This window comes from Aquila chrysaetos, chromosome 6, assembly GCF_900496995.4.
Source record: "Aquila chrysaetos chrysaetos chromosome 6, bAquChr1.4, whole genome shotgun sequence".
NCBI lineage: Eukaryota > Metazoa > Chordata > Aves > Accipitriformes > Accipitridae > Aquila > Aquila chrysaetos.
The window spans coordinates 12689045-12706964 of record NC_044009.1 but is presented as its reverse complement, the minus strand read 5'-3'; the positions used below and the strand labels follow the sequence as shown (position 1 = coordinate 12706964).

The 17920-nt window shown below is 46.2% G+C and overlaps 1 long non-coding RNA gene across 2 annotated transcripts in view; it reads right to left on the bottom strand.

Annotated features, from left to right (window-relative positions):
* Positions 1–2473: 2473 nt before the first annotated feature.
* LOC115343307 overlaps positions 2474–17920 on the bottom strand; it is a 34774-nt gene continuing 19327 nt past the window's right edge. For both annotated transcript variants that reach the window (XR_003924069.2, XR_003924071.2), the window contains exons 3-4: positions 3436–3551; positions 2474–2616 (exon numbers count right to left, since the gene is read on the bottom strand). This is a non-coding gene — a long non-coding RNA (uncharacterized LOC115343307). The remainder of the gene's footprint in view (positions 2617–3435; positions 3552–17920) is intronic.

Here is a 17920-nt window from a genome sequence, read left to right as displayed (position 1 = left end):
AACCGGCAGCTAAGTCTGCGGCTTTTGTTTTTTACCAATAATGTATTTTTATCACTGAGAAGCCGGAAAAGGGAGAGCATTAAAGGTTGCCTGCGCGGGTACACGGGAGCGCTCTGGCTGTTTACATCCGTAATGAGTTTTGCTGCCTCTGAGCAGAGCACAGGTAATAACAGATCATAAAGTCGGTTTACCACCCGAATTGCCAGTCTCTGAAGGTTACTAAAAGCCCATTGAAATGAGCGTGGTCAGATCTGCCTGGCTGTTTTGAAATCACCACTTTCTTAACGGTTTAGTGGAAACCTCTGTTTCTCCCCTCATTGAAACGGGTGAAAATCAGGACCAGAACAAACAGAGCCAACCTGGTTTTGTCCAGGAGAAGAGTCTGGCCAAAATCACTTAAATTTGTCTGATGATGCTATTTGTTTGCTTTGTCCAGAGCTGTCCCATCAGCTCGTTGACTAGTTATAAAACTTCCCTGGTTTATGAAAACTGCTTATAAAGCATCTCCACATTGGACAGGGTTAATCCAGCCCCGGGATGTGTTTTTCAAGCGTCATACCTGGAAAACCCTCTGGGACTCAGGGCCCCCTGCCAGGTGGAAAGAGCCACCACTGTGTCCCAAGGGCTGAACTTCCCTGTGGCAAAGCAGGTGCCCCCCCCAGGAGCGGGGCTGATGGAGGCGCTGGGGATAAATGGCCCCCAACTCCTCTTGCTCCCCCCTGCAGGAAACTGCCCAGAAGAGCCATGGATTTGATTAGTGAAAAAAATTCATCCCTCCTTTTCTTTTTAGGATATGCAGTGGTGCTGGAGAGGTCTCCAACAGCCTTTATTACAGAAACCCTCTGATTATACCACTTTTCCAACCCAAAAGGGCCCGAGAAGGTGGACAATCTCTGTAAAAGAGAAAAAAGCCTCTGACACATTTGCCGCTGTGGTTTCAGTGCCATGTTTTACTGCCCCTCCATGGGACACAGAGAACATCACTTCCCAGCTTACCTTCCCCTGTCCCCCTGAGCTGGCATCACTGTCCCTGGCACAAGCATCTCCTTCAAACCTCCACCAAGACCAAAAAGTGTTTTTTCTGCTCAGCCTGGACCAGAGTTTCTCCTCTTTGACCCAGCCGCTGAAAGAGGGGGAAGGATTGCACTGATTTGGTGGGTGTCCTGCCATGGCTGTGGATGTTACAGATTGCTTTGCCTCAGGGTTTCTCTGCTCCCTCATAGAGAAGCAGTGCACATCCCACACAAGGGAAAGCAGCATCACTGCGGCAAAGTTGATGCATCAACGTTCTCCTTCAAAATTTGGCCCCTGAGAATGGAGTGGCAAAGTGCTGGGGATGCAATTGCTTAGGTGTGAGGTGTACGAAGCTCCTTGAAGACTCATTAATAATTTTAAGAGACAAAATAAATCTGCTTGGAACAGTCTATCTTTGGTCTTGCATTAACAGAGAAGTAGGAAGGCTACATGGTCCTAAGATGTAGCCAGAAGGGTGTATGCAGTGTCTGGCCTGAGGGCGGATGTGCAGCTAGTTAAGAACAAGATGTTAAAAGCACCAAAAGGTCAGTGACATTAAGGGCTCAGGCTTGGACTTGCCCCAAAGGATGGTGGCCACAGCCTTGGACCACCTCTGCAGCATCCCATAGCGCTCTTGGTGCGGGGCAGAGTATGCGCTTCTGCGCATTTTATTTAAGAACCATTTCACCTTTTGCACAACCCAACTCCATCTTGTGCACATGCTTTTTCATTTACAGCCAAAAAGAGAAAAAAAAGCTGCATTTCAATTGTTCATTTAGCACTTTGATTTCTCTCTATTTTCCTTGCCTTTGTCTGTGTAGGAATGTGCATTTGTGGGAACACATAATATATTTTAATGTTTTCTGCAGTTGTTTAGTGGGTCCCCTTCTGAAGCCGTATGGACCACCATGGGCTGAGAAACTGGGATGGAAGATCCAGAGAGACAGCCTCGTGCAAATCCAGTGTCATCCCTTTGAAGTCCTTGGGGCTTCCATGGCAGCCAGAAGTAATTAGTGAGAGAAAGGGATTGTAAGAGCCATGCTGGCTCGCCATCAGCGCTTCCCGCTGACTTCGAACAAAGCAGAGCTGAGCCAATACCGAGCACTGTTGGAATTACGACACCAAACATCCAACCTATTTATCGAGCACACTGCGGGGCTTGGAGACAGCTCTCTGCAGCAGGACTCACACCATCAACCTTGCACCGCGCTAGTACCAAAACTACTTAGCCAAAATACACCAGGCATTCAGGTGCTGTGGCTGAACTAGTCACACTGTCCCTCCTATGCCACCATCCCATCAAGTCAGGGGTGGCTGTAAGCTCTAATTTCCTTAGCAGACCAATTTCAAGGAAGACCAGCACAGCTACCAGCACAGGCAAGAATTACCAAGTGACTTTACGCAGCTCCTAGATTTGCAGAGAAAGTCAGTACCAGATAATCAAAATGCTCCTTCTTACCTTACTAAACCTCTCGATCTGTCGAGTGCTCCCTCTGCCATGGGGTGCTGAGCCTCGGCAGCTGGGACTGCTCCTCCCTCTCAGTTCACGCAATGGCTCCTGCTGTATGATTTGGTATTTCTGCTTGCCATTTTCTCCCCGCTCTATAAAGCGAAGTGGGTAAAGTTAAAGACACCTGCCTATTGCTTAACTAGCCAGTTCTCCTGTGCCTTCCCCATTAATGGATGCTCCCCACAGTCGGAGATTTCACCTTCCCAAAGATGTGCCTGGGAAAATCCCTCCTCCACCACTGAACTGAGATCAGGTATGTAGGGTGGCTGGAGGAGATTACTTTGGGGATATTTTGGAAGAAAAGCAGGGAAGGAATTTTAAATTTTCAACCTGGAAAGGTACAAGTACTCTTCCTGCTTTTTCCCTTCTAGGTATGTCTTTGACAAGCATGTTCCTCTACCTCTGTTTTTCTTTTGCTATCTTGCCTTTTTTCCTCCCCTCTTGCTTTTTGTGTCTGTCGTTCCCCTCCCCCCCCCCCCCCCCCCCCCCCCCCCCATTATCTCTTAGCAAAGTTACTATTTTCCATGGCAAAGACTGTGGGCATCACCAAGGTCAGAAGGCACCTCGGGACGTCTCTAGTCCAACCTCCTGCTCAAAGCAGGGCCAGCCTCAAAGCTGGATCCAAAGTTTTGCATGTGGTTATGAACCCTGCGCTATAAAGATGAGCACAGATGTGACAGCAAGCTGCGTTTGGGGCGAACCGCTGAAATTCCCAGAGCAGTTTTTCAATAGTAAATCCTGATTCATCCAAAACCATTTGACTTGCAGGAGAATTTTGATTTTGAAGGAGTTTGGACAGCAAAACCTCAGAAACATTTAAGTTTGAAACTAAAAGCTTGATTTCAGCTTTTTCATGTTGGTTATTCTACCCTTTCCTTTTGTTCTGACACCCATGTTTTGTACCACTTTACCTGGTGTTTAGACTGAAACTAAATGGTCTGCTTCAATAAGGTCGCTCCCGTGTTTCTGACTCTACGTTTCACAAGAACTTCCACTCAGTGAACAAACTTGGACTTTTCTTCCTGATCTGGAACAAAAGCGAACAGAAAAACATCAGAAAGTTTCATTCCATGTGATGGGAATTTGACTTTCTGGACAGCTTTCGTTGCTGTCAAGAAGAAGGGTGGCTGGCTGAGACAGCTCATGAAAACTTTGAAAGTTCATACAAAGGCTCTAAGCTGGAAACACGTCCCCCAATCCTTGCATTGACTGCCAATATTGTGTGGATGGGATTTTTCAGGGTCCCCTCAAAGAACCGAATATACGGCTCCCAAGACGCCTGAGGCCTCTGGTTCTGCTAGGCTTGTTTTGAAGAGTCCTAGTCTTTTTTTTTTTTTTTTTTTTTTTTTTTTTTTTTTAATTCTGCTTCAGATAACCAGAGTGGGCCTCTCGCTCATGGGAAACATTGTTAAATGTGTCACCTCCCACCAAGAGAAGCAAAGAAGGAAGGAAAAAAGCCACATGAAGATATTAAAACATGAAACTGGAACGTCTACAAACTGCTCGGAGAGTTCATTCTTAATTCACATATCCCTATTTGCTATTGAAAACGGCTATTTAGCTATTTATGGCATTGTAAGCAATCACTCTTGGTTTCCGCTTAGCCTCAGATGGATGGTTGCCCCATATGTCTCATGCTGTACATAAGTACGATGGAAAAAAGAGAGAGGGTATAGAAGCGAACAGACCTTTTTGGATGGCCACATCTGGTCCCCATGTGTAAGCCCAGCCTCACGGAAAGCCTGCTGACAGAGAATAGCTGCATGCTGTGGTTCTAGACAAGCTTCTTTTATAGATGTATTATATATATACATACACTTCCATTTTATATATATGTGTAAACATATATATACACAGATAGATATTGAGCGAGAAAGAGCTTTCAGTATTTTCTTTTCTGACACTTGCAGAGCCCGCTTGGCCAGATGTGGACCACTGGGCAGCACTGATTTATTGCGAAGCAAGGCTGCTGTTCCTATCATGCTGCCGGATGGCGAGAGGCTGGGGAGCAGACAGGAACTCTGAATATCCCCAAATTGGGCAGGGAAGGACCTGGGGCAGAAAGCAGAACTGATGTGAAGTGTTGGATAGGTTTATGTGAACTTTCTAACCCGCATCCCTCCACAGAGCACAGGTCCTGGGGGTGGGTGAGATAAACACTTTGCCATCCAGCCAGATCCACCAGCCCATGCCCTGGCACCCAGAAAGCAGAGCTGGTGCCACTTTTTGGCCAGCAAAGTCTTCCCTGCTCCACTCCTGTGGAAAGGGGATGCCTGGAGATGCTTCCACTTAGTTTCAAAAACACCATCAGCATTTATACACCTCCTTCTTTAAATCAAGACCTCCAATTCACTTAGAATTTTCCCCATATCTGCTTTTCAGCCATCTTGCTCTCATCTGCTGGGGAAATCCATGCCACCAGCTGTGAGTCCATTTTTTTAAGGCCACTTTAAGGCTGACACCCCTCTTCTTAAGGCCAGAAGCCTCTCCTTTCTCCATCTCCATGGCAGAGTTGGTGTCTTCTTTCCTTAGCACACCAGGACCCTGATCTCGACTGTGACAGAACAAATAATGCTGCTGGGATGTTATGGCTAATCAGCAGGACATCTTTAACCTATTATTAATTTGGACGGCAAACAAAATAAACAGGAACAAAACCAACTTGTCTCCTCGCTCCAAACATTTGTCTCCCAAGGAACCCATGCTCAATACGATATTAAGAAGGGAGCAAGCCATGAATGTGCAAGCACTGCCGGTGACCTGGTGCTTTGCTGAATTAGGGCCAACAGCCTCCTAATATTAAATCCTTCTCAAAGGAGAGATAGCTGCTGGGACTGAAATACACTTGGACAGGATAAACTGGAGCACAAAATGGGCACCTGAAGGAATATTTTCTCTTGGCGAGACCGTGGATTGTTCATTGCAAGGCCAAAAGGCATCCACATACTTCTGCAAATTGGAATTTTTGTGGCAGTCTGGGGAGGAGCGGGATAAAGCACTTATTTCCCTTTTTGCTTTCAAGGTGGAGATGGGTGTCTGATGTCCCCGAGTCCTTCTGAACCCCCATCCTCGGCAGACCTTCTGCATGGCCCCATCCAGTGACCCCTGCAGCAGAGAGAATTAATCCTCCCTGCCATGCAAGCGCACACAGCAAAACCCAATAAACCAGCCCTGAGCTAGCAATTACGTTTGGAAGAGCACATCAAGCACCGAGCCAAGTGATCTCAAGTGATGGAGCAGCCTCCAGCCCCCCAGGGCAGCTGACTCAGGAGCTATTTACACTCACATTATCAAAAACATTTCATCTCATCCCCCAGTTCTCCACACACTGTAGCTTGGAGGAGGATCTCAGCTCTCCCTGTGGAGGGAGCAGCTCCTATGGATGCCATTAATCCTCACCCCAGCCTTTGGGGATAGCTAAAAGCATCGGCACGAGCTCCTGTTTCCCCACTGCCATGCAACAGAACATACTGGGTGCCTGCTACCCTGGGCGATATTTTTTTTGGTGGGATAAGGATGCCTCAGCCCAGCTGCTGCCCTTTGCAAGGGCAGGGATCTCACCAATCTCTTGTTTTCCAAACTCAGAATGGGATGGGTGGAAGCACACACCAGCTCTTTGCAAGCCCAGGGGACAAACTGGTGTCTATCGAGACTCTCACGTGGGAAAGAGGATGGACAGAGAGTAGAAGGGGGGCTGGCAGTCGGAAAACAGCGGAAAAATTTTTAAAAATAGTGGAATTGGTGGAAAATATTACAAAACACCACCCACTTCCTTCCACAACCAGTGACTACAAGACTTTCTTCCCCATCTATCACATTAGCTGGGATTTTTATTCATCAACCCATCCTCAAACTGTGCAGCAATGTCTTGGGGCAGGATCCCTGGAGGACTGGGTCCGAGTGAGCTAGTTTGCGGTGTGCCCAGTGACTTGCTCCGACACAGCGATGGTTGCCTTACATTCGCATGCACCGAAGGGCCAGCCTGTCTGCAAGGCATTTTCTCCATCCCCAGCAGCTCTTTCATGCTCCTGAGCTAGTCTGCTACAGAAACTGGGTCAGGAATTCACATCAGTGAGGATGCAGGCTTACCCATCATCTGCTTTTTCGGAAGAACCCTGCTCACAGTACCTCTTTGTGCCATATTGGAGCAAAAGGGCCCAGGACTGATAACTGACCTGTTTTTCTCTGCTGGACAAAGATTGTCACATCTTCCTGTGAAAAGCTGCCACTTTGAGGCAGCGATTTAAACCAGAAACCTTTTTTTCCCTGCCCTGCTTTTTTAAAGAACCTGAAAATGATCTTTCAATAAGGCAGTGATAAATACTATTGAGTCTCGAATATGTGCATTAGAAGCTGTCATTTGTTGTAGAAACAGAGAAAAAAAATCCCAATACATGCTTAAAGCCTATATTTCCCCCCTAGCAAACCCCAGAATGTTTTTCAATATTTTCTTGAAATTTTACAAGTCAAATCAGTCAAGTCTGAAATACTGTATTTTTGCAGCATCTACTGATACTGAACATGCTGTTTAAACAAGCCTGCTCACACTCGTAAGTGAGCAGCATGTATGAACTGCTGCTGGCTTTTTCCAGGGACAGGAGCAAGGTTCAACAAGGGCATTAAAGCAAACATTTCCTGAGTTTTTGCTCTTTTTTATGCTACAGAACACCACGTAAATGACTGAAAAAAACATGTTGTTAAGAAGTTATGTAAGTATTACATTTTCTTTTCTTTAGATCAGGCCATAACTCTTGCAGAAGGGGGAAATTTCTGTGGCTAAAAATGATAAGGAGAACCAGGGTTTGAATAAATGGTCCTTACACCCTTGGATGGATGCTGTGGACCCTCTGCTTGGGAGTAGTGGGCTTTTGGGGGAGTTCATAAGAGATGGGCTTTGTTCATATGCAAATTTATTGGCATTTTGCAAGGACACATGCAACTTTTTCTACTTTTCTCTAGCAGTAAGTTTGACTCAGCCGAAAGCAGAAGCAATTGGATTATGCCATACGTACATAGGAGCTGAAAAGATGTCAGATTTCCCCCTCACTCTATGCCATGCACAAATCTGGAAATTGGCAGTTTGCAAGATAGAGAAATTCCTGGGGATCATCCAAAATAAAAGTAATTTTCCCATTATAAGCAGACTGAAACTAGAGCTGCAAATCCAACCCTCTTAAAAAATGAGCTGCGGTTTGGATGAGATACACTGAATCTGGATCAGTTGACTCCCATTTTGATGTGGGAACCCAAATCAGATCAGTTTCATAATACTGTTTCAGATGTGGCTGAAAAACTCATGCAAGCAACAGATCTTCCAATGTTTTCCTGCTTGCAAAATGGCTGCAAGTCCTGGTTTGAGCCAAGTATAAGTACCGCTAGCAAAATCTGTCAGCGTCAAGTCTAGGACCATTTTTCAATGAAGTTACGAGCTTTTCTGAAAGCTAATTCCCAACCAAACTACACCACGGCAGCTTTCCATAGCTTTCTTGGAGGCTAGCTCAAGCACAAAGTTTTGCATCCTTTCAGAGAGATGGTTTTGGAGGCAAACGTTTTCTTCGTTTGCTTGGCTCTCCTTCCAGTAACTGTTGTTAATTTTCCAGTCTGTTTTGCAAGTGGCAAAACGTTTCCCATTTGCGAAGTGAGCAAGTTTTAATTACTCCCATAATTTTGTATAGAAGGGAAGAGCCAACCATATTAATCAGATAATGAGAGCAATTGCTCTGAGTACCATACTCTCAAATACACAAGCCAGGGTATGATCTCAAAAATAAACCTAAAGCACAATTTAGATTACATGAATGTGCCATAAAACAAAGGAAAATTTACTTCAGAACCTTCTCTCAAACTTTGGGTGTTACATACCCTTAGCTATAACCCCATTACCTCTCTTTCCTCCATCCCCAGCCCCCATCTCTGCAACAAGGACCTTTGCCAAATAATACTTCTAGCTATATCTGAAGGAGAAGGCATACAAAGCCATAGTAATTCAAATAAAGGTTGGAAAGAATTTCCTTACAGGAAGAAGCTATCCCAGTTTGTCTTCCCTTCCTTTTGATTATACAGCTCAGATTAGGGTTAGTCAGGAAATTACATCGTCTTCAGAAAAAAAAGAAAAAAAAGAAAAAAAAAGAAAACAGAAGAATATCAAGGAAAAGGAAATTTTTTCATTTCTTGCCAAAAAAAATCCCACAACTTTTTTGAGGTTTCAAAGGCTTGGTTACATTTCTTTCTTTCTTTCTTTTTTGTAAAGTTTTACCATAACAAATACCACTTTGCACATGGTCCTTGTTTTTAAACAAAACATGGGTTGCTATAAGAACGTGCATATATTTTCTTCCAACTTAATATTTTAACATTGAAGATGGATGGATTCTGATGACAGAGCCACCAAAAGCCAACATCTGCCCCATGATCTGGAGTAGATCCTGAGCACTGTTGAGCAGACTAACTTGGCTCTGTGTGTTCATGACCAGAGGGAAGAATTTTTGGCTTTTATAGCAAAAGTTTATCCCCGGTGCCTTTTGATGAACAACTGACCTAGAGAAAAGCACATTTGCCACTGCAGTGTGTGACTTTGGGTTTTTCTAACCTGAAAAGCGAGCAAGCTGAGCATCCTCTGAGCAAAGGTAAGCCTTTCTAGGTAATAAAGTAGGAAAAAGAGAAATCACTGTGAAACATGTTGTACCCAAACACAGAATCTACGATTCTATGATCAACCAGTTGTCGGTCAGTCAGCACGGACAAACCTGTTGTTTTACCTCTGCTCCTGACAAAACTCAGTGGGGGAGAGGGAGAGGGCAGAGCTTTCTGACGGGCGGAGATGAGACGCAGCCAAATTATTTACTTCCAGTATTAGATTAACTGCACTATGGGAATGATGGGACCATGTGGTTAAAATACTTGCATCAAAATGATTTATGGCTGGCTTTCGTAAGAAGATATTACAAGACAGGCTACACCATGCTCAGTTTAACTCAACCTGAATGGTCTTAGCCCTGCCAATTCCCTGCAGTTTACACATATATATGTGATTTTTCTTTTGTACCGATGTGGCAAAAAAGCACATCAGCTGTGTGCTTCTGCAAACAGGATCTCTCGGCTCTCCATCACCCATCCATAATACTTTGCAGCCATCACCCCCACAGGCCCATGAAACCTGCTCAGAGATGGTTATCCAAATCTTTATAGTAGAGGCAAGCCTGGCCCCAGTTTTTGGGGCTGAACCTGCAGAGAGGCAGGACAAGCCCCCCGCAGAAAGTGAAACGAGGGCGAGCTGTCAGCACTGAGCTGGTGAAAGAATAAATCTTCCTTAAGGAGATAATCCGATCAGCCTTGTCTGACAACACAAAGCCAAGGGTGGCATGCACAAGGCTGGCTGCACAGGGGAGAACCAGGAGCAGCAGTGACTGCAGACACAGCAAGGCTCATATGCAGCACCCATTCCTATTTTAGCAGGGGATCAGAGCTCAGTATAATCCTCCGATGGGACTATGCACGATGTTTGCCTTCAGACCTTTCCCTCCGGGCAGTAACCATTTGTATATCGCAGTCTTGTTTACATCCCGCCTTAAATACATGCGCCGACACATCACAGGAATTAATTCCTGATGCGCAGCTGGCAAAGGGGATGCTTTTCACCCCCCCAAAATTGAAACCTCTCTTCTGGAGGTGGGGCACAGCACCAGCAAAAAAACCATTAAAATATATCTGAAATTTCTGGCGACACCATCACTTTTCCACATGTCGGGCAATGAATTTGTCTGACACAAACCACAACTCCCTTTAAGAGCAAGGTACACTTTCATTGCAAGCTGCTGGGGAGGCAGAGCAAGCTCAGCAAGCTTCCGGCTGGGCAGCAGAACAAGAGAGAGCAGCTCCCCAACTTTCTGATCAACTTTCCTGGTTTAAGATTTTGCAGCTGTCCCACACTCGAAAAATATGCACCCAAAACCTTAAATGTTCCTGCTGCCTTGCCCCTTCTAAGGAAAGGAACGTGGTCTGAGCATCCCAATCCCATGGAAGAGGGATGCCTCATGTCACAGCTTATCTAAAACCCGTGGGTAATCCCACTCACTGTGGCTTTGGTAACCGTTCTTTAGTGTTTCCCTGTAAAAGAAACAATCTCCGTTGTGTGTTTATCGTTGTATTAAGGCCTGTGCTTTGCTGGGTGTCCTGGGTTGATGGAGGATGCAGCTGCCTGGAGGGGGCTGCGTCATGGCTGAGGTGCTCTCCCCAGCTGGCTTCTCCCTGCAAAGTGTTCCTGCTCATTCAAGGCTCCGGTGGGATGCTTTGCTGTCACTTGTATTTGGGGGAACGACAGCAGCACAGTGACCACAAGATCATTTCTTGCCAGGCCAGCAGGTACCAGCCATACTGGGGAAGGAAGGAGCACGAGGGAGAGATTTCACATCAGGAGCTGCAGAGAAGCCACTAAACCTTCCCTATCCCTTTTTTATTATTATTATTTTTGTCCTGGCATGAAAATGACTGAACTGAGAGGGGCCCCTTGAAACAACAAGACAGAGGGGAGAAACTGCTCTTGAAGTCCCACCTTGCAGAGTAAAGTTTCCCCCTTAGAGCTCATTTTCTTGCCCCAGGGCTGCACTAGCCAGACCCTCCCTGTGGTCTTCAGGCTCTAAGCATGGCAACTTGCGCCCTTTCGGAAAGCAGCCCCAGCCCTCTGATCCCACCCTGGTTTTACACAGCTTTGCACTAAGCCTCGGTAATCTGTAACACACCTGATTCAGCAGAGACAGTGATTTCCCAGAGGGGAAAACGCACTGGTGCCAGCACGGTGCTGTGACAGGCAGCAATGGCACGGTGGCTGCTCAGCGGATACATGGGACGGCACAGCATGGTGGCTTGCCCTCCCCAAGCAGCTCCCACCCCCTCCATCCCATCCCTCCTCCCCGTGCTCCTCTCCTAGCCCTGCTGCTGTAACCCACTGCCCAAACAACCCCTTTCAAGAAGCTCCTTGTTTATTCATTTTAAATATCCCTCTCCAGGGAGCACTCATTAGATACGAATCTTAGAGCAACACCCAGCAAAGTCTGTGAGCTTTGGCACGCGGGCGTTTAACACAGGCTGGAGAAAATCCACCTCTTGTCCCCAATCTAACGAGCAACTTCAGACCAGGATGAACACGAAGCATCAGTTTGTTTTCTTTTGTTATTACTGAAGATCAAAACAAAGCCAGAAGCATGGCCAAGAGTCCCCAGTGTCAGCAGGGAAATGGGAAGAGGTCAGAGCAGCATCATTAGCAGGGCAAGGCACCACACGCTGGCTCCTGCATCTGAAGCAGGGTGACCCAGCCCGGGAAGCCCTTCTCCTTCCATCCATCCCCTCTGAGAGGAGACCACGGGGGTCCCAGCTCCATCCCAGAGCTGCAGGACCCTGGCCATGCCTGCGGCCCCTACACCATCCACAATGACCTGATCACCACTCCGCTGCAACGGAGACAAATCTGCTTCACAAAACATCCCAATGCAGCAAATATTTTTGGCTAGCTTTTCAGTGGGGTAAATCAGTGTGGTCTGTAAGTGTCGGCGGAACCATGGGGTTACTTTTGATCTGGTGACACAGCCTGTCCTAACTTCATTTGTCTTTTGGAAACATCAGTACCACACAGTAAATCATGCTACATAGCCTATAGAGTAAACCACCGCTTCAGCTCCTGATGGCCAGAAGCTGATGACAGCTTTACAGCAGCAAACACCCTGCTGCCTTTGACCCAAGGGCCGTGTGCTGCCATGGCTCATCTGCCAGAGCCCTTGGGCATCCCTCGGCTGGGGCAGGTCCTCCCTGGGACCGGCCCCCGGGTGCCCAGACAACCTTGGTTCTTGCCTCCGAGCCCGGCCAGTCCTTTTGTCAATGGGTCATTCGCCACACCCTGACACTACCAGGTTGGCGTGCAAAACAGCTAAGCTGTATTTTAGAAGTTCAGCCTTAGGACAGGCTTAAATCCTAAAAATCTTGCCAAGTAGAGGCTGAATTTCCAAATCCATCAGAAACTATTTTGGTTGCCTTGTGGGGCAGGCAGGAGACTATCCTGCAACCCGCCGTGGACCACGGAGAAGCACTCCTACCAAGGCCTGGGCATCATCCGTCCTAACACCGTCACTCAAAAACAGCTGGAGCACTGACATATGCTTGCAAAACATCTTTTTTTTTTCCCTACTTTAGACATTTGATTTAATATTAATATATTATTATATATTAATAAGTATTATTTAATACTCCACCCCTCCCTTCAAGTAGCATCAGGTGTCCTGTAAAATATACAAGCTGGTAGACAGCAGTGGTTTCTTGACCTTCTCTGCACCGCTCACTATTTCATAAACCCCACCAAGGCACCTCTTAGTCTGCTCCTCACCGAATTAAACAGCCCTAATCTGTTTAACCCCCTCCTCCTCCTCTACCTGTGGAAGACTTTCCAAGCTCCTCATCATTTCTCCCTCTCTTTGCTGGCCCCACTCCAGTCATGTTTCCCTCCGGCTTGGGCATAGGACAGCACCCCAAGGTGATGGTACTCCTGCCAATTTATAGGATATAATTCAGATACCCTCAGGATTGCTCTCCAACTCTTACAGTAGTCAAACACCTCCTGGGACAGGAACCAGGCACCACTGCTCCTGGCCGTACCACCAATTGGTGCAGCATCTGGGAACAACCATTGCCAGGGCTGGTGTCACAAATTATTTCAGAAAAGCATATTTCTACTTAGAGAGTGTAAAGCTGGACATTTCTGCCATAGGAGGAAGATGTGAAATAGTTAAACCTGCCTCTGGGGTTGTCATTTTGGGGTTTAGAGTTAAAGGTTGCTGGGGAAATTACCGTCTCCCGTAAGTCCTCTGCCATAGATACCAAAGATCCCAGTTTCCCCCATTTTGGGTATCCTTAGGACGTATTAACGGTGCCCACTGTGGCCCTACAGCTGGAATTGAAATGGTATCTCTGGAAGGTCAACAACACAGCACCAATGCACTTGGCAGCCTCCTTGCAGTCCTGGCAGCTCCTGGCACACAGGGATGTTCAGGGACTCCAGTTTCATGAAAAGGATGGGTTTGGCAACCCTTCAGTCCCCAGCAGCTGCTCTGTCAAAAGTTATTTTGCCATGCAGCATCCCTATAGCTGAGGGACAACAATATTTTCCTCTTCCACACTAATCTTCTCTGGTTTTCCACTAAGAAAAGAAACCAGTTTTTAAAGAATGAAATTAAACCAAAAGCAAAATGATTTTGCTTTTCTCACAAATCCCTCTTCCCCTTTTTCTGGTGAGAAGATGGAAGGTGGAAGGAAAATAAGGAAAAAGTGTTATTTAGAATAATACTTTTTCTGCATGAAAAACTGGAAAAAAAAAAAACCCCAACTTAATCAAAAAGAGCTGAATTGCCATGCCTCTCCTGGGATCACCTCATCCCTCTAAGCCTCTCGCCCTCCGGTGATCCAGATATTTGCATGCCTGCTCACGCTACAGCCTTTGGGCTTTCCTGCAGTACAATGGTTTATACCAAAAAGGCAGAGGTTGCGGACAAAGGAAGGGGAGGAAAGAGCGAATTGGATCCCTCCAAAGATAAATACTGCCTTGTGGAAACTCAGATGGCTATAAGCCTCTCGCAGCTCATTGCTCCAGAGCAAATGAGCTGGTGGTCTCCATCCAACGATGGGCAAACATCCAACCTGCAGACCCTCCGTTCCAAAACAACGGCAGCTGTTGAACATCCTAGCAGTGTCTGCTGAATGGGGAGAGCACCCAGAGATGGGACACATGCACAAGCCCTCACCATCCCTGAGGAAGGGCAGAGAAGGCCAGTGCTATTTTGGCAGTGCACAGTAGCCCACAGCATGATGAAGATGGTCGCTGGATGCATGCCAGCTGTTCCCTTGACAAACTGCTGTTTTTCTTTAAAGGGTAACAGAGCTTCCCAAGAGAAGACCGTGCGAAAGAAATAAAGGACCAAGTCCAAGACCAGGCAGGATCTAATCAGCCCAGCTTAAATTCTGATGTCAGATTCAGTTGGCCTTCATCCCAAGATGGGATGTGCAACTCAATTGAGTTGAACACCAGCACATCAGCAGGGTGGGCTGTCCCACCTCAGACAAGGCAATACTCCCAAGATGATACCTCTAGCAGACAGGCTAGTGCTACCTACGGCTCTTGGGCCAAGCTGGTGATAGCTGCTGCATCCATCCATGAGACACTACCAAACAACCGGAGTGTTTCTTCCAACCTGTCACCAATCTGTTTCTATGGGGATTTCTGTAACTTTTCGTGCATATGGAGATTTTATTTTTTCCCTTCTTTTTCAATTACATGTTTCATTAACTGCCTGCACCTCTTGATCTGCCAATGACTAGCTGAGGTTTCCAGACTGAAGAAATGAAGAAGGAAATAAAGCAATGATCTATTACCATTTACAGCTGCCTCAGGATGATGCAAAACTTAATCAGTTGTTTGTAAAATGCTTTCACTAGCAGGGAAAAAAAGCTGAAAAAAAGCAATCCTTTGCTGAAGATCATTTCCACTCCCTCTCAATTCTCTCCTAAAGAAATGCCTGGGGAAGTGGAAGTCCTCAAAGTGTGTCCCACTGATGACAGCTCTAGGGTCTCTGCTAGAGAAGGCTTCCAAACTCGTTCCAGCAATGCCAGTGCTGCTGGCCCTTCCCACTGGTCACAAAACCATCGCTTTTCTTCTGGCCACACACAACTCCATTGCAGGCAAAAGTGTCACCCTTGAGGACCAGACAGACAGGAGATCTCTCTCTGGCTTTGCCCAGCAGTGAAGCACAAGCTGTGGTGGGTTCTCAGCAAGACATGGTGTTACTTGCATCACAGACCATGCTCTGAAGTCTATCCCTTCAGCCTTCCATTGGTTTGCCTCAGGTTCAGAAGTCCTCTCTGGTCAGCTCTGCCCATGACAGAGCACTCCTCGGATGGGTTTTTTGAGCACAAACCTGTCAGTCCCATTTCTGACAAGACCAGTCCAATGAGATTTGCTGACCTAATGCAATCCTGCCAGGACTGACAGCTCTACATAGCTCTTCCTCGAAGAGATGGACAGCAGACAGATACAGACCTCTGAACAAGACAGCCCCTTCCAGTTCACCTCTGCTGAAATGTGCAAGGTACAGCTTCAGCTCACCATCAGCCATCACTACTGTCCCAGCAGCATTAGAGGAATTCAGCTGATCCCACACTCGCATGTTCCTCCCTGATAGTACCTCTCCACTCCCTGACTCAGCCCATGTTAATTGTGTACGACGTCTTAAAGACCACCCAGCTTGAGCTGCAGAGCATTCAGCAATGGATAAAAATAACAATTGCATTAAGTGAGGCTGCACTCCTTGCCAAAAAGATTAGCAGTGGGAAAATTCCTCCTTTAGGGAGCTTTGCAGCCAAGGACCAGCCTGTAGGGTTCATGACCGATGGCATGCCCCACGTACATTTAACAGCTATGGGTAAAATGTGGGAAGAATTATGAAACTGGTGACTTCCCCTAAATCTTGCTTTTGTCCTCATTCCTAAAAGGGAGAGCATGGTCGGGTCAGTGGTCCTGGCGGGATGGTAGGCAACCGGCACCGAGGCTCATTTATCAAAGATGTTATAGGGGGAGCTGGTGACAGGGAGGCTGTACCAACCAGAGCATCATCTTTCCCTCCAGTCCATTTGCTGTTAAAAACAAACCAAAGCAACCTGAGGATATTAGAGAAGGAGGAAGAATCACCTCATGTATTTGTCAGATTTCCACTGAGCATCTTCGAGGACAGGTGCATGGGTAGCCACCCCTATGTGCCAGTGAAGAGTGCATGTGTAATGAAGAGCCATGAAAAGGCACGAGCCAAACTATGGATTACAGAGAAAAATACTCCCCAGAGGTGAAAGATGAATACTGACACACAGACCCCCTTCAAGTATTTTTGTTTTGCTGAAATGCAAAGAAAGGAAAAATAGGCTTGATAGTTTTGTTAGATACAAATGAATTAACCTGTCACTGTGCTGATAGAGGGATACTGCTGTAGTACCCAGAAAGGTTATCATGTTGTTAGCCATTGCGTAAAAAGGTGAATTAGACACCTAATACCTTTGCTAGCACTGAACATTTGGAAATCTGTTAAAAATGCTTCTTTTCCGAGGGTATCTCAAAGTCAAGAACTGTTGAGTCCAGCCTGTTTGGAGAGGGTATTTGAAAGAGTCAGTTCTGATGTTTGTAATTTTAATGATCCTGCTAGAGGAAGGATTTGGGGTGAGCACAGAGAAGCTTGTCCTCTACACAACCCATTGTTAACTGTTAAAAATTCCCTGCCGGGTGCATTCTCCAACCCTGTCCAACACTTGCTCTCAAAATAATTCAGGAAAGTCTATTATATGGTCTTATACCTGTTTTTGCTGGAAAGAGCATTTCAACACTGGACCACAGAGGACTTTGTACTTTATGCACAGAATTGGACTTGTTTGGCTGCCTTTCACCCTTTAAATCTAATCAGAGGTTACCTGGCTAATTTGACAGTGCAGTGTGCACATTGCCTTTATGTTACACAAAAAAAGACTTGTCACATCAGACACACAGCAAGGTCTTGCAGAACCGTTAGCCTAAGATGCAGAACCTGATGCGTGCATGAACTACTCACATTTATTGTTTGTTTTCTCCTTTTCATAGGCAATAGTGTTCTCTTTCCCCATCTCCAGCTAGTTTCTAGTTACTGCTAAGAAGAAGCCTTGACACCTTGTGAAGGAACAGTAAAATGTTGGGACAGGAGAGCAGGCAACAGTAATATTTAATGATTAAAATAATTTCTCTGAACCTCAGACTATTAGGAACCTGACAAAAATTCTTCCAAGTGAGTTAAGAATTGCGTGGAATGACAACTGTGTATAGGCAACCATGACAAAAAAAGGCCTCTAAACACCTTCCAAATTAAGTAATAAGTTCCTCCACCACCAAGCCTTCTCCTGAGAGCCCCAGGGCCCAGGTTTCCAGCTTTTGATTGCTTTTACTTAATCACAGAGCTTGTTAGTCCCTAGCAAGCACCCCGAATTAATGGGGCCACTGCATCGTGCTTGACCTTCTTTGGATTCCATGCATGGGATTCAGTGATGGTGCCACCCAGCCAGATGTTTCCAGCGCCTTTTGAAAAGAAATGCATCTTTTCTTTTATTGGACACCCTGGCAAGCAAGCCCACGTGGAATGTAAACTCCGTGTGCAGAGATATATATTTTCTCTCACTGTTTATAAACACATAGAGCCCGGTTCTTCCCCCACTGGGGTTATATGAGCCCAGGATTTATCAATGTTGGAGAACATACTCCTGATTTACACTGAAGTGAGCAAGCAAATTATTTGCAGGAATAAAAATAATTAGGCAAGCAATTGCTGCTTTGCATATAGATTTGAATAC